This window comes from Miniopterus schreibersii (assembly GCF_964146895.1).
Source record: "Miniopterus schreibersii genome assembly, chromosome: 2".
Classification (NCBI taxonomy): domain Eukaryota; kingdom Metazoa; phylum Chordata; class Mammalia; order Chiroptera; family Miniopteridae; genus Miniopterus; species Miniopterus schreibersii.
This window is the reverse complement of record NC_138102.1, coordinates 182,428,403-182,445,537: the sequence shown is the minus strand read 5'-3', so window position 1 is coordinate 182,445,537 and position 17,135 is coordinate 182,428,403. Positions and strand designations below refer to the sequence as shown.

Sequence of the window (17,135 nt, the reverse complement as noted above, 5' to 3'; positions counted from 1 at the left end):
ATTCTGGTCTTTTACTTGCTCTACCGCACCTTAACTTAATTGCAATTAAAGTGACGCTACCTGAAACAATTGGCCTGTGCAAGGCGATCCTAAATACCCTCCCTCCCCCTTTTGTTTTGGCAATTGGGTTCATAGCCTTTATATGGCAGAGCTCTAGTTTTATCTCCTTTTGGCAGCCACTGCTTGCTTTTTTTTTTTAATGTGTTTTTATTGATTTCAGAGAAAGGAAGGGAGAAGGAGAGAGAGATAGAAACATCAATGATGAGTTGTCATTGACCGGCTGCCTCCTGTGCCCCCGACTGGGGATGGAGCCCGCAGCCCGGGTATGTGCCCTGACTGGGAATCGAACCGCGATCTCCTGGATCCTAGGTTGACGCTCAACCACTGAGCTACGCTGGCCGGGCAGCCACTGCTTTTAACTGCACCACTTTGGTGTGCAGAATGGTTTACTTTTTCTATTTGATAAGACTCCAAAGTAAAAGGCTTTTAGTCAGCTTAGATTCCAGGCCACAGGAAAGAGTACCCCTTCCTTAGCAAAGGTGTTATTCCTTTATATCTCTGCTCTAGCCTGAGTTTTGCCTCTCTGATACAATTTTGTTGACAGTTCCAAGAAGCAGCCAACACATGCAGCATTCTGAATCTTTCCTACTATTTCCCTTAAAGCCATAGCATCCTGCTATAATCAGGCAGGGGTTTAACCAGGTGTTTTGCCCAGCTGCATAACAGTGATTGCCTTTTCAGCCTTCAGTGTCTCATGCTCACCACCTACACATTATTAAGCCAATGCCACATATGTTATTCTGTTTCTCATGAAGCATCTACTCCTGGCACCAAGTTCTGTATTAGGATTATGTCCAACCATTTGTGACCAAAAAAGTAAAATATTAGTGACTGTAAACATGATATAAGTTTATTTTTCTCTTACATAAAAGAAGTCCAGAGATGAGTAACCCAAGGCTGGCATGGTGCTCCACAATATCAGGGAATTCCCAGTTTCTTTCTATTTTTGTTACCCTGTCATTCTCAATGTGCAGCCTTTTCCTCGTAGTCTAAGATAGCTGTTTGCCCTCCAGCACCTCATCCACATTCCAGCCAGCGGGAAGGAGGAAAGTCCAAAGAATGATGTACCCAGTTCCTTTAAGGACAGTTTTTGGAAATCACACTTAATACTTTTATTCATACCCCATTGGCTTGAACTCAATTACGTGGCCACACCTAACTGCAGGAGAGGCTGGGAGATGCGGCCCTCATTCTGGCAGGCACTTAGCTAAAGCTCAGGTGTTCTGTTACTAAGGAAGAAGTGGAAAGTGGATGTTGGGCAACAACCTCCAGTACCTGCTGCAGTGAGCCAGATGAGGTTCTTTTACTTCCTGCTTATTGGTAGTCTCTAATATTTAAAAATGTTCATTTATTCTCTTTTCATGCTGTCTAAGACTTTTGAGTGATTACATTTAGATGCTTTCCCCTTTTTTTAGACATGGATCATGAGTGTTTTTCCTTTCTCCTTGATTAATTCAGGACCTTTCCATTTTATCATATGCCACCAAGGTATTTGAAAGTTTTCATGTTGGTACGTATTTACCTTTTCTTTTTTGCTCTTTGTATTATGCTTGTTGCCTACACAGATGCCTTCAAAAGCCATTGCACTGACTGCGGAGTGCTGCTATAATGTGTCTTAGCATTTTTTAAGTTCTACAATAATTGTGCTTAGATGTAGTTGTAATGTGGAAACTCCTGCAGTGCTTTGAGAACACTTTGTTGTGTTATTCGTCTTTTTGGGAAATGGATTTCTTTGCTTCCACTCCCTCTTCCCTTTTTATTCTAAAGCTTTAAATATAATTGTAATGAAGTTAAAATTGTATTTACTAATGTCTGTTGCATTTTACTTCATCAGAAAGTCTCAGCACTTTTTCTTAGAAATATTAATTGGCTGAGAGTAATACTATTTGAAACAAAAGGCTGTGAGAAGGGAAGAGTGAGCCATGACTTAGAAGCTATTTTTATTTAAGTTGCTGAGATTCATTGTTTCCAGAGGTTCTATGTTGATTGGAGCCTTTAATGACAAATGACAATAAGAACACTGAAAATGCATTTAAAACAGACTCTATACCTGTATACTGTGAAGGTAAATGTGAAGAGCCAGTGCTTTTTTATGGTAACTGATCTTGCCAGAGTAGATTGTTTTAATTAATAAGTTAGCTTTTGTAATTAAAGTGTAATCAGAAAAATAATTGAGTATGATGGTGATATACCCGGGTATTTCAGCTCTAATGCTACAGTGCTGTCATAGGTGTGTATGTTGCCCTGAGGGTCCCCTATTGTAGCACTTGCAGGTGCCTGGCCTCTTCTGTCTTGAATGTACATTTTCTCTAGGTGTGGGTTGTTGTATTTGGGTGTTCTACAAAATTGCAGCAGTTTCTGGATTTCTTTTTTTTTTTTTTATGGCAAGATATTTCATTCCCAGTGTTTTAAAATATTTGATCAAGAATTAGGAAAATACTCATGGCTCCTTTTATTAAAACGGAGCAGCATTTCAAGATATGGAAAGAGGGCTCACTGGGAAACCTAAAGATATGAGGCTCTGCTACCAGAAAACAGGGCTTTTCTTCAAATGCTTCATTGTTGTGTGGAAACAAAGCACAATACTGTAAATGTCTTCCCTTTTTCCTAACTGCATCCTAAGTGAGGTTTGTCTCAACAAGTTTTTCATTCCAAAGTTAGTATGTTCAAGAAATTTCATATTATTCGTACCCGAACAGGATCACTATGGCAGATTTCTGTACTGTGGCTTGTCAACATTTCAGGGTGTCCTCGCTTATTGAAGTATAAGGTTTTGGTGTAAGAGTGGAAGTGACAGAAGAACTGAAAATTGTCTCATGACAGATTACATAATTTTGTAGGTAAATACACAAAATATGGTTAGATCATATTTAAATTTATTTAATTTTTTTTATACATAGTGTGTGGACTTCTAAATATCCATCATCCTTTCTCTTAGAGAAGAAATCTCTAAAAGACAGATAGAATTCCACATTTAAAAATTGGAATGCGTTTGAACACCATAGAAGAGGGATTAGAAATCATAAGGAAAGCATGTCTGTAATGTTTGTGGGTATGAATATATTCAAGGAATGTAACCAAGTTATCTTGTCGAAATAATGCTTTATATTTCAAGTAGCCTTTTCTTGGGGAGGGGGTGGTTTGGGGAGAAGGGATTAAGGCACATTGTCAAATTTCTGTTAAATGTTTCCAACAAAATACCACCTCGTAGTTAAACTCTGTACTTTTTAGAGTAATTTTTCATAAGATCCTTTAAGATAGTAACAATACATTTTTATTCAAAGTGACTTACTCAAGGTTATATTACCAAACTCAGTTATATGATGTATCGAGAACTGGGTCACATGGGTCATCATAACTTTTCCCAAAACAACATTATTGCAGTTGTTACTAGGGCCAGGCAGAATGGTAAATTATACCAAACTCAAAGTCAGGCTGAAGACTGAGGTGAACAAGTTCCACTACAGTCTGTTCTCTCCACAGTTGCCAAAGTGATCTTTTAAAAAACATACGTCAGATCATATCTCTCAGTGGAATCCAGTTTTTCATAGAATATACTTCTCCCCTCCTGCTCTGTTCTCTGGCTGTGTTGGTGTTTCAGTTCCTTGAAGATGCCAATCTCATTCCCACCTCATGGCCCTTGAACCTGCACATGCTATTTCCTCTGCATGACTGGCTGCTTCTTATCAAATTCTGGTAGTCAGATTATGTAGTGGTTAGGGGCATGGATTCTAATCATACTTCTGATTACCCACATTCAAGTTATTTAACCTCGCAGTGCCTTTGTTTCCTCAACTGTAAAAAAAATTGGGTAATACAAGGTGGGACAAAAGTAGGGTTAAGTTGTTCATAGAGAAAATAATACAGTAATGAATAAATAATAATACAAGAATAAACTTTTGCATACTCACAACTGTAAACCTACTTTTGCCCCACCTGTATAAGTATATATCTCTTTAGTGTTATAAAGATTGAATACATACATATGAAGTGCCTCACCTTACAGGAAGTGTTCATTTAGTATTGGCTATTATTCAAGCCTCAGCTCAGATATCACCTCCTTAATGAGACCTTTCTTGACCATTTAATCTAAATTAGTCAAACTGCCCTCTATACTGCCCCCATACTGCCATAATATTTAGTTATATGAAATTATGCTACTGTATATTTATTTACTTTTATTTATATGTCTCTCTCCCTATAATGTAAGCTTCATGAAAGCAGGGATATTTTCTGTCTGTTGTACTCCCAGTGCCTAGAACAGTGCCTGATCAATATATATTTGTTGAGTGAATTAATGGAAGTCAGGTCCACCCCAGAAGATCTTAGGTGACATAAGACTAAAAGGCAATTTGTCAGTTAAGAGATGTTCCCCTGTGTACCCAACACCATTAGGTTATGGTGTGCTGCAAGAATTTTTAAAACGTGAAGTACCTGACTGTTTTAGTCAGGGGCACTGACCTTTTTTCCTTCGGATTGTCAAAAAAAAAATGACAACAGCCAACACAACAATAGCCATCTGGTGTGAATGAATCAAAATTATACCTATTTGTCAGATCAGAGAAATATTTTTTTTGGTGTGCTGCAGAATTTTAGTAATTAGTTTATGTGTACCATGAGATGGAGATGGTTGAAAACCACTATTCTAAGCTATGGATATCTGGCAGGGACTTGTCAGGAAGGTGTAGAAGTAATCAGTGGAGAAGGAGATGAGCCTAGGGATAATATACATATTTTACTTTTTTTCTGTTTTTATTTATTTCGGCTGCTTCCAGCTGTTAAGTTCATGTCCTTTTATATAAGCCCTTGAGCTTACTTGTGTCTTTAAGTTTGGGGACAGCTGGTTGCCCCTCAGCATTATAAAGTTACAGCTTTATTGAGCTTCTAAAATAGTGTGAGTAGAAAGTACTGATATGAAATTAGATACTCAGCTGTATATGATAATTTTAGGAGTCAGAGGGATGGTCTAAGACCCAGAGTAGGCAATCTGAGACTGGGAATTCCTGAGTTATCAACAGGCAGGTTTCATAGCAGCTTTTCTTTCCCTTATATCAGTACCTCTGCCGCTTTCTCTTACTCTTCCATCTTTTTTCTGTTCTCTTCCTATTCGTGTATTCTTTTTTTGTTTCTGTCATGGTACCTTCATTTCCATGTTTTCCTTCTCATGTACCTAATGAAAACTCAAATGATATTAGGGAAATGATTTGGCTTTGGCTCCTGGATCCAACATCCAAAATCAAATTTATCATCTCCTCAGATAAAATTCCTTCTCCTTTTTTCCCATTTCTATTAGCAGAATCATCATTCTGACATTCGCTCTAGGTATCATCTTTGACACCTCCCTGCCCGTTACTTCCACAACCAAACACAAACCCATCCCACCACATACAAATTCTGTTTCATTCATTTAACAAAAATTTGAGTTCCTGCTCTGTGCCAGGTGTAATTCTACATTGTGTGGCAATTCCCTTTCTGCGTTTACTACGCAAATTCAGGATCTCAACACATTGTACTTTGCCTGTTGAAGTAGCTTTGTAACTTTCCCCCCAACCTCATATTCCTTTTTTTTTCAATCCAGTGTTGTATTGACTCCACTGCTAGATTAATTTTCTAAAACATGGTTTGATCATGTCACTCTCTGCTTTCTAGAGCTAAACTCAGGTTGCCATTCCAGGCACATCTCATGTAACTTGTACTTGAACCATGTCATCTGCCAAACTGGATTGCCCTTTTAGAATATTCTCCACACTTTCTCACATCCATGTTTTTGTTTGTGATGTTCTGTCTCCTGGAAGAATATAAGCTTCCTGAAGACAGGAATTTTGTCTTATTTACTGTATTATCCTCAGCACCCAGAACAGTATCTGGCATGTAGTAGCTTCTTAATAGATATTTATTGAAAGAATGAATGAAAAATAAATGAATCCTGCCAATCCTATTCATTTTTTATGACTGTTCTCAAATATTAATGTTGCCTATCTCAGGAAGCTTTTTCTGATCTGTGTATTTCTGTTTATACATAAATATCTACATGTGATAGAACCATCTTCCTTCTCTTTTTCTGAATTGATGCTGACTTTGATTGTATATATGCCGTGGTTGCCTGGAACTGGCACAGCATCACTTTCACTGTACTCCATTGGTCAAGGCAATGACAGGCCAACTCAGACTCAGGGGAGGGAAAATAAACCTCACCTATCAAAGGGAGAAGTGTTAGTGAATTTGTAGCTATCTTTAATCTGCCATACCACTCTTCCATGTGCTTTCCATTGTTTTGAGGTCAGTGTTGTATTTTTCTGTCATTCTTGGTTTTGGGTGATTTCTAAGATGAAGAGAGAGGCCTTTTCTTTGCCATTTCTTGAAGTCTGAGTAGTTTTTAAGATATCTGAAGATGATGAAGGTGGTAATGATGGAGATAAGGGCAGCTAGTTAGCCAAGACTTGATATTTTCCTCACCTTCTACTGTAGGACCTAGAGCAGTACCTAGTACATATGTATATAGTAAGCTCTCAGAAAGTACTTGTTCTCGAATTCCTTCATGTCTAATTTTATATATATGTCTGCTTAGACAGGATGAGTTTTAAATATTTTGGTTTATTTACTATGCTGAAGATAAATTGAGGAAAATAAAACTAAAAAAATCTGTCCAGCTAAAAAAAGTTCATTAATTGATTAACAACTCTTTTTATACACACTTTTTTCCCCCCCAGAAGAATCATATAATTTGGTTGCATAAAACTAACTCTTCGTCATGGGTCATCATAAAGAATCTTGCTAGTATATACTTTTTTAGAGTTATCAGCTGTCTGCCTGAGCCCTTCCATTTCCCTAACACAGTTTGTGCTGTTGCTTCTAGTGCATATGTACTCAGCACCAGCAGAAGGCTCGCAGCCCCAAAAAGGGGTGGGGTGGAGAAAAGATGAGGCGGAATCAAACAAGCAAGAGAGGGAAGCAGATGGGTTGTGGGAGATGACCCTGCCCCCATGTCATTTTTGTTCTGGCTGCTACTGATCATACATGAATCAGCAGCCAAGAAACGAGTTGGTGATCCTGTGATAAAAAAGAAAGTTTGATCTTGACTCAGTAGAATTATAAATTTATAACTAAAACATGATGCAGATTTTTTTTCTTTTGGTTATTTTAATTGCTTTTCCTTTGAAACATTTCAGAAAGTATTTTGTTTCAGATAAAACCTTTTAATTTTTCTAAATAATATGATACCTAGATCCAGAGATAAATATTACTCTTTTAGGTTTTCTTGTTCATGCAAGTTTTTACGGTAAGTAAAATTTTAGTAGTAGTCAGGAATTGGTAGAGGAATCTTGATACATGATGGCTATACCTCACATTTTTGGGTCTTGTCTCTAGGTGTCAGAGTTTACTAGGACTTTCTCCTGTGGGTTAAAATGAGTAGAAAGTAGTGTGTTTTTGCTAGAGAAATCAGTCTTTCCAGTGTATATGTTTCATGCTAAATATTCTCTCTTTTGTCAGTGCTTATACTTGACTTTTGTTTGGCCCATTTTCTAAGGTCAAGATAAAGGAGACCTTCCTTTATGTCTCAAGTCTTCACTTTGTTCTATGGAAGTATCCTATTTTTTTACAAAAAAATTATAAGAATGTTATCAAACATACACCAGTGTAGTCAGAATAATAGTATAATGAATCTTTTATACCCAGTACTCAGCCTCAACATTTATCAACATTTTGCCGCTCTTTTTTCATCTCCCCCCACCCCCAATTTTTATGGAAGAATTTTATTGTAATACAGTTTAATATTAGCATTTTTAAAGGATATATCCTGAAACTTTTGAAATCTGTAAATTAACAAGTACCACCATAGCATATAATTTACCCAATAAAAACATGTGGTAAAGTATATATATAAATTTTTAAGTGACCTCTTCAAGCCCTTAATGATCCTATAAATATGAAACTCAATTTGTTATTAAGCTATTAAAATAAATTCTGAATGAAACACTCACTAAAACAGTTTTTCAAATTGCTTTTTCTTTCATTCCAGGCAGTGGCAGGTACAATCATGATCCAAGTTACTACAGAATTTGACACTCTTTTCTTCAATCTACTAAAAATATATGTGTTCTAAGAAACATTACTTTTAAACTTCTTCATTTTCTCTTTATGCCTAGCTCTAGGCTTGTGTTGACTTTCTTTTGGGAGCCATTTTCCACAGTTTCTTTAAAAAAATCATTTTCTAGAATACTGTTTACATGCAGTAAGTGTATACCAGGATTATAGACTCCTGCAGTTTAACCTCATGCTTTATTAGAAAAATCATGACATCATGTGATGTATCTTTATTGTCTCTTCGGGAGTAGTAACACATGTGGATGTCAGATCTCTCAATCTCAGCAATAGTAATAATAATCAGATTCAAAGGAGGAGGAAAGTATGTTCTGAATTAGTGAAAAGTAAAGAATATTTTAAAGAATAGATAATTTATTCTTTCAAGTTCGATGAGTAATGTGGGTTAGCTTAATAAATTTTTTTAAGAAGGAATCTTGCCAGGTCATTTTAAAATTATTGTGGTAAAAAACACACACGTTAAATTTACCATCTCAACCATTTTTAAGTATCCAGCTCTGTAGTGTTAAGCATATTCACATTGTTGTACAACAGATTTCTAGAACTTTTTCATCTTGCAAAACTGAAATTCTGTACACAGTAAACACTATTTCCAGGCCATTTTTAATGAAAAATAACTCATTTGAAATGAGAAATATTCATTTACATGTTAACATTGAATGTGTTAGTCTCTTTTGTAATCATGTAAAGAATGAATTATGAGGCAGTATTTTAATTTTTCTCTTAATCTGGTAGATGCTATAAAATTACTGGTACTTTTTTATTTGACAGCCCCCCTTCAGTAGCACAAAGGTTTACTTAATTTCAGACTAAATTATAGTACCACAGATACCAGTTAATTCAATAATGGGGTTTTGCTGTTTGGATAAGAACTTTTTATGAAACTATGATTCTAGCTCAACAATTTAATTTAGCGTACTTGAATGAGGTTTGCTGGTTCCTTTCCTTTCCTTTTGCAAACATTATTGTGTTTCTGTATCTTTCATGCAGTATCCTAAATCCTTCCGATTTTCCTCAAGATTTGCCTGTCTTGGGTCCCAGATTATCTTCATGTATTTTTCATTTGCTTCTGTCTTTGTTCAGACAAGTACTTACTGAGTTCCAGTTAATGTGCAGTTGTTACTATCTCAGTTAAATTTCTCAGTTTTCTAATGAGAGGAATGACTCTCATAATCCATGACTGAATAACTTTCCCTCCCATATTTATTGAGATATAATTGACATACAGCAGTGTGTAAGTATAAGGCATATGGCATAATGACTTAACATACATATATTGTGAAATTATTACCACAGTAAGTTTAGTAACATCCATCATCTCATACAGATACAAAAGGAGAAAAAAGAATACAACTTTTTTATCTTGTGATGAGAACTCTTAGGATTTACTCTGTTAATACCTTTCAGATAGAGCATACAGCCTGATGTGTTGTACATTACATCCCCAGGTCTTATTTATTTTATAAAGTGGAAGTGTGTACCTTTTGACCACCTTCATCCAATTTTCCCACTCCCCGCCTCTTGTACCCACAAATCTGATCTCTTTCTTTTGAGTTTGGGTTTCTTTTAGGGAAGCATTTTTTGTTTTTAGATTCTACATATAAGTGAGATAATACAGTATTTGTCTTTCTCTGTCAGACTTACTTCATTTAGCATAATGACCTCAAGGTCCATCCATGTAGTCGCAAATGTCTGGATTTCCTTTCTTTTAATGGCTGGATAATATTCCATTGAATATTAACAACTGTTTATTTAAAACCTATTACTGTATGTGAAACCACCTTTTCTAGGTCTTAGGTCTGAGGTCTGAAGTTTTGATACTATCCTTTTGCAACTCACTTAAGAGTTTTGGTGTGTTTTTTTTTTTAAAACAAACATCTTAGTACTGTCATTTACATGCACATATGTGTGGTCACATACGAATCAGCATGGGGAGGGTATTTAGGACTACTGTCCTAAGGAGGTCAGATCTCAAGGGATCTTCGAATATCATAAAATTGACTCTTTTTAGTTTTAAAAGGCTGCTGCTAAGGAAAGCAGACATGCTCTTTCAGGGTCAGTGGCAAAGAATACTGAGCCAGATGGATTAATCATGCATAACAATTATTTTTTTCCCAGTACACACACAGACATGGCTTAAATGATGGTAAGTCATAGGTAAGATGGAAAAAAATTCTTTGAAGGTTAGAGTCTAGATTTTCTTAGTAGACATTTGTTGTTTTTTAATTCCTAAAATGGTTCAAACCCTTAAAAAAAATCCTTTTCCCAGTGTTTGCCCATACTACCTCTTAGAATATTGAGTTCCTAAAATTTTTGCTTTTGAACTTGCCTCACCTAAGTCTTCTTCCAGCCTTTTTTGAGCAGAGAGTCCTTATTATTATCTTTATTCTTTTTAATGCCACTTCCTCCCACCTGAGTCGCTCTTCTCTGGACCTTTCCCCCAGTTCATGTTCTGTTTTATGAGGTATAGCAGCCAGAACTGCACTCATGTTTGGGCACATTCTAGCCTTACCTGAAAATGGAATATGACGGTCTTCTTTTTCACGGCCCTTCTTCATTTCATGGCTTCCCAGTATCTTGCTGGTTTCTTCACCAGAAGCAGATTAGACTGAAGTCCTCATTAAGTTTGCAGGGAGCTGACTGCTAGACCCCCCTTTCTAAAGAACTATAGCCTTTTCATTATAAAAGCAATATACATTTTATTACAAAAGCATTATAAAAGCACATAGTGTTTAAGAGAAAATTTGGAAACTAAAATAAAAAGAAAAAAATTTTCATGATCCAATCAAACCTGTTTTGAGTTTTGATATACTTCCTTATAGTCGTTTTAATCTGTATAATATTTTTATATATGAGAATGCATTTTATCTTTTCTTTAACTTTAGATAAATATTTTCCACATTTTAAATGCTTTATAAAAATGATTCTTAACTGCATAGGATTTGGTGAATAAATATATTCTTAATTCACTTATTGTTGAAAATACTTTCATATTGTAGATACTCTTTGTCATTTTTAAAGATCTTGTCCTTTCCCATGTTGCCAGGTGTTTTGTTTTTAATATTCTGTTCCGGTATACTATGATTAAATATTCATCAAACATGATTAAATGTCATCAAACAGACATCTCTATATTTCTATTTTTTTATGGAATCTAATGGCTTAGGAATTATTATTATTATTTAAAAATATATCTTTATTGATTTCAGAGAGAGGAAAGGAGAGGGAGAGAGACAGAAACATCAATGATGAGAGAGTCATTGATCGAGCCCACAACCCAGGCATGTGCCCTGACCAGGAATTGAACCCTCATCGCCTGGATCCTAGGTCGATGCTCAACCTCTGAGCCACACCCGGCCGGGAGGAATTGTTTTCTTAAAGAAATTTTCCCCACAAATTGTGTTGGTAAAATATGACACTTTCATACCTTGTGAATACTCATTTAAGTGTTATTTCTCAGGATACTTTCCCTTACTAGTTGGAAGGTAACACTGATCTCCGCTATATCTCCTTGGCCACTATTTCCTTTTGTTTCATTGTATGTGTGTGCATGCTGCTTTTAGTTCAATTGTATGTTGCCCTCCTGAGTGATATAGTTGAGGACAGTATCAGACTTTCAATCTCATGCACTCTGTGAGCATAGTTAATATTAATTTAATAATGATGCTATCTTTACCAAAAGTTTTTAAAAATAATGGTAGTTTGCTAATAATAGAATTTATAATATTAGTATTCAGTTTATTTTCAGTAAAATAGTCTCTTTACGGTGACCTCTAATCTTTTGGTTTCTCCTTCCATTTCTAGGTTGCCATCACGAAAGCCAAAGTGGATTTCTCCAGTGTAGTGTGCCTGCCCCCTTCCGTCATTGCTGTGAATGGGCTGGACGGAGGAGGGGCTGGCGAAAATGATGATGAACCAGTGCTGGTTTCCCTGTCTGCGGCCCCCAGCCCCCAGAGTGAAGCTGTTGCCAATGAACTGCAGGAGCTTTCCTTGCAGCCCGAGCTGACCCTCGGCCTCCACCCTGGCAGGAATCCCAATTTGCCTCCACTTAGTGAGCGGAAGAATGGTGAGTAGACGTGGAATTACTGCGTTGCGATTTGAATCAGGGTCCAATAGAGATTCTTACTTTATTTTATGTGTCTTAAAAGTTTCTTATAATCTTACTGTTCCTGGTAAAACAGAAATAGTAAGTTTAGGTGATCATTGTGAACCCAACATCATCTTTCTGGGTTTATTATAATTGCTTTCTAATTTGTCTTCCTACTTTTCTGCTTCTCCTTCCCCACCCCTTCCATAAATTCATTGATTCAGGAAATATTTATTGAACATCACTGTATTATAAACTGTGCTAAAATTAGGGAGTGATTTGTGTTGAATCGTATGTGGCTGTAGTTCATTTTTGTTGTTTTATAATCAATCCATTTTATGAATATAATTTGTCCATTTTACTTTTTTAAAATTTATCTTTATTGTTGAAAGTATTACAGATGTCCCCCTTTTTGCCCCATTGATCCCCTCCACTCTGCACCCGCCCCACCTCCTCCAGGCCTTCAGCACACTATTGTCTGTGTCCATGGGTTATGCATGTATGTATATAAGTTCTCAGGTTAATCTCCCCACCAACCCACCCCCTCCTTCCCTCTGAGATTCATCAGTCTGTTCCATGTTTCTATGTCTCTGGATCTCTTTTGTTCATCGGTTTATTTTGTTCGTTAGATTCCACATATGAGGGAGATCATGTGATACTTGTCTTTGTCCATTTTACTTTTGATGGATATTTGGGTTGTTTTCATTTGGGACTATTATCAGTCATGGTCCTATGAAATTCTTGTACATGTCTTTTGGTATACTTGTTGGGATTTTTATTTGAAATATATCATCTATAGGTTAATGGGTAGAATACACATTTAAAAATTTTTTTAAATTTATTGAGTTTAGAGAGAGAGGAAAGGGGGGAGAGAGAGACAGAGAGAGAGAGAAACATCGATTTGTTATTCCATTTATTTCTGCATTTATTGGTGGTTTCTTGTATGTGCCCTGACCAGAGATCGAACCTGCAACCTTGGTGTATGGGGTATTCCCAGTTAGTTTTATCTCTCCAATTAAATAGGCTTCCTTTAATGCCTTTCCATAGAGTTTTATAATTTTCTCCATAAAGGTCATGCAAATATTTTACTAGGTCATTTTTGTGTGTGTGTGTAGACATTATAAGAGGCATGTTTTTATAAAATATTTTGGACTGTTTGGTGCTGGGGAATTGAAATACCAAATCTTTTCAAAACTCCTGTGGCTTTTCTACATCTATGCCATCTGCTTGGTATAGACCCCCCTACCCCTTTTCTTGCTCTTTTTTTTTTTTTTTTTTAAATATATCTTTATTGATTTCAGAGAGAGGAAAGGAGGGGGAGAGAGAGAGAGAAACATCAATGATGAGAAAGTCATTGATCGAGCCTGCAACCTAGGCATGTGCCCTGACCGGGAATCGAACCCCTATCGCCTGGATCCTAGGTCAACGCTCAACCGCTGAGCCACGCCCGGCCGGGCTCTTGCTAACTCTTGTTTAGGCATTACTCTTTTGGAAAAGGAGTCATTGGTAGGGGTTTCTCTTTTGGTTTGCCCAGTTGCTCTTTATCATCTTACTTTATCACCCTGTATTATAATGGGAATTATCCACTCAGCAACATGAGTAACCCTTTTTTTTTCAAATGTTTTTTATTGATTTTAGAGAGAGAGGAAGGGAGAGAAATAAAGAGATAGAAACATTGATGAGAGAGAGACATCGATCGGCTGCCTCCTACACGTCCCCTACTGGAGATCAAGCCCAAAACCCTGAGCTTGGGCCCTGACCAGGAATCGAACTGGGAACCTCTTGGTTCATGGGTCAGCGCTCAACCACTTAGCCACACTGGCCTGGCATGAGTGACGTTTTGAAAACTGAATCGGACATTGTTACACTCCTCTTAAAACCCTTTAGTGTCTTCCTATGAGGCTTATGATGAAGTTATGATGAGGTGCTGGTACCCTCTCTGACCTGATTTCTTATCTTTGTTCCCTAACTCCTCTATTCTGTTCCAGCCACACTGACTTTCTTGCTGTTTCTTGAACACATCTAGTATGCTCCTGTCCCAGGGTCTTTGTACTTGCTGTGCCTTTACCAAAGTTCCTGCACAAAGGTCATTTCCATAGAAAGGCCTTCCCTGCCTATTTTATAAAATAGCACCTCCCATTACTCTCTGCCCTGCTTTGTCTTCCAAGCACTTACTAAGATGTGTGTATGTGTGTGTTTATTGTCTATACCCTCCCTTCCCCCTTTGATAGATAAATTTCATGAGACCGGAAACTTTATTTTGCTCATGGGTGTATATCCAACTCCTAGATCATAGTGGGCACCAAATAAATATTTGTTGAATAAATAAATGAATGGTTTACTTGTATTTTTATATCCATAGTGGGAAGAGTAATGGAAACTCAAGCAGTTTTTACTTTGGGAAATAGTGGACACTCAAGCAGTTTTTTTGTTCTTTTCCCATTCCTAATTTCTACTTTTTTACCCCCATATTGCAGAGACTTTAGCTTATATTTTAAGGGAAAAGAGTTAGTCCAGAAGGAAAAGCTGAAGACAGAAAAAGAGAAAGGATAACTGACCGAGCAAGGTTCTTGCGGAGCTAGGAGAGAATTGGCTTTGTCTTGAGAAGGAGTGAAGACCAGCATTCCTCAGGCACAGGAGGAATGGCAGTGAAGGTGGTGAAGGGCAGCATACAACAAACTTCTTATATTTTGGGCAGGAAGTGGAGAAAATTGGTGCTGACAGCTGTGATGGTCTCTGGAGTAGAAGGCAGCTGCTGCTGTTGGGGCAGAGGTGGTGGTGTATCTTCAGCCTTTCTTTCTCAACTCTTTGTCATATAAATCAACTGAATTTTTTCCCATTTTGAAAAACAACTCTCTAATCTTCCCTTTGGAGACAAGTTCCTAAAAGAGTAGTTTTCAGTAACAGTCCCTACTTTCCCACATTATAGAGACTTGACCGCATTCTGGCTCTCTTCAGAAACTGCCATTTAAAAGGCCATTAGTGTTCTTTTCGATGTAGATCAGATAGGGATTCTTTATGTTATTGACTTCTCTGCAGCATTTGATACGGTTGGCCACTCCCTCTGACCTGAAACTTTTCCTCCACTGACTTCTGTGACATTACTCTTTCCTGGCTTTTTAAGCTCTGTCTTTCTACCCACTCTTTTCTGCTCAGATCTTTTGCTGTCTTTCTCTACCCATCTTTTAAATTTTGTTACTTCCTAGTGTTCAACCCTAGGACTTCTTTACTTCTTACTCTGTATCTTTACCTTGAATGATTTTCCCCAGAACTTTGGCTTTAACCGTTATCATATGCTTTTGATTCCCATCTTATACAGAAGTGGGCAAAGTAGGTTAATAATAATAATAATAAATAAATAATAATATAAGAATAAACTCTGTTTCACCTATTCACAATTGTAAGCCTACTTTGGCCCACCCTGTATGTCCAGGCCGAGTCTCTCCCCTGAGTTCCAGATTCATATGCTTGGCTGTCTGTTCAGTGTCTCCACTGGATGTGCCACAGACTCAATATGCTCAGAGTTAAACTCTTTATCTTACCCGCAGTTCCTACTGAATTCTCCATTGTAGGAAATGGTACCACCCTCCACCTAGATGTTCAAACCATAGGGTTGTTTTGTTTTCTTCCTAAATGAAAACTTTAAAAGTTTTATTTGTTTTATAATCAGATAAAGTATAGGAAAAAAATAAAATAAAAATTTCCTCATAATTAGTTCATTGATGGCCAGTGGCAGCAGTCAATATATTCTGTCAGTCATTTATTTGTTTACTTTATACAAATATACTCTGTATAAATTATTTTCATAAAATATTTTATGAGGTTTTTCTATATCATTCACAGTCTTAGAAAACATTTTTCTCTGCTTGATATTTGAATTGGGTGTGTATAACATTTAGGCAGTCTCCTATTATGAGATCCTTACATTGTTTTTATTTTTATATTTTTAAAATGTTTTTATTGATTTTTTTAGAGAGAGAGGAAAGGAAAGGGAGAGATAGAAACGTGGATGTGAGAGAGAAACATCGATTCGCAGCCTCCTGCATGCCCCCTACTGGGGATTGAGCCCGCAACCTGGGCATGTGACCTGACCAGGAATCGAACTGGTAACCTCTTGGAGCATGGGATGACCCTCAATCTACTGAGCCACACTGGCCAGGCTGTTTTTATATTTTTATGTTATAAATACTTATGTTATAAATACTTATTTACAGGATAAAGCTTATGCTATGCTTCTCAACAGGGCAAACCAAGTCCTTCATAGCCAGCTTCTGCTCCCCCCGCCCCTCATCTGTTCCCACTCACACTAAATGATTTGGGATTCCTCCTAATAGACACAAGTTCACATCTCAGTTCCTCTTCCTTCCTGGCTTTTTCTTCCTGGAATGACGTCATGTCATCCTTCTCTTCTGACTGATATTTCTGTCTAGTCAAGAATCAGGGGAAGGTACTTTCTGCAGAACTTCTTCCTCAGACTCCCAATTTAGGTTAGGGGTTTGCACTTTCATTGTTCTTCCAAAGTGCCCTGTGCATAATTATCTACTTATTTGTTATTATATTTGACTAGATGAGAAGCTTTGTGAAAGCAGGGATTATGTCTGTTTTATTGTGGTATCCTTAGTGGCTAGCCAGAAACTTAGTGTCCTAATGAGTTCCTAGGGTGTTTGTTAAATGCAGATTCCGATTCTGTAGAGCTGAATGAAGGCCTGATATTCTAACCAGCATCCAGGTGATGCCAGTGCTGTTGCCACACTTTGAGTAGTAAGGTCTTAGAATATAATGTTTGATAAATCTTTGTTGGATACATGAACAAATGAATGAATGGTGAAACTAAAACTACTAACTCACTGAAATATCGACTTTTTAGATTTAAGCAATTAAGACA

General features: G+C 37.0%; 1 protein-coding gene across 4 annotated transcripts in view; it reads left to right on the top strand.

The window, feature by feature from the left end:
• Positions 1-17,135, top strand: part of MRTFA (myocardin related transcription factor A) — a gene marked incomplete at its 5' end in the record, with an annotated part of 151,195 nt that overhangs the window by 41,923 nt on the left and 92,137 nt on the right. For all 4 annotated transcript variants that reach the window (XM_081130597.1, XM_081130599.1, XM_081130598.1 and 1 more), the window contains one exon: positions 11,968-12,229. The remainder of the gene's footprint in view (positions 1-11,967; positions 12,230-17,135) is intronic.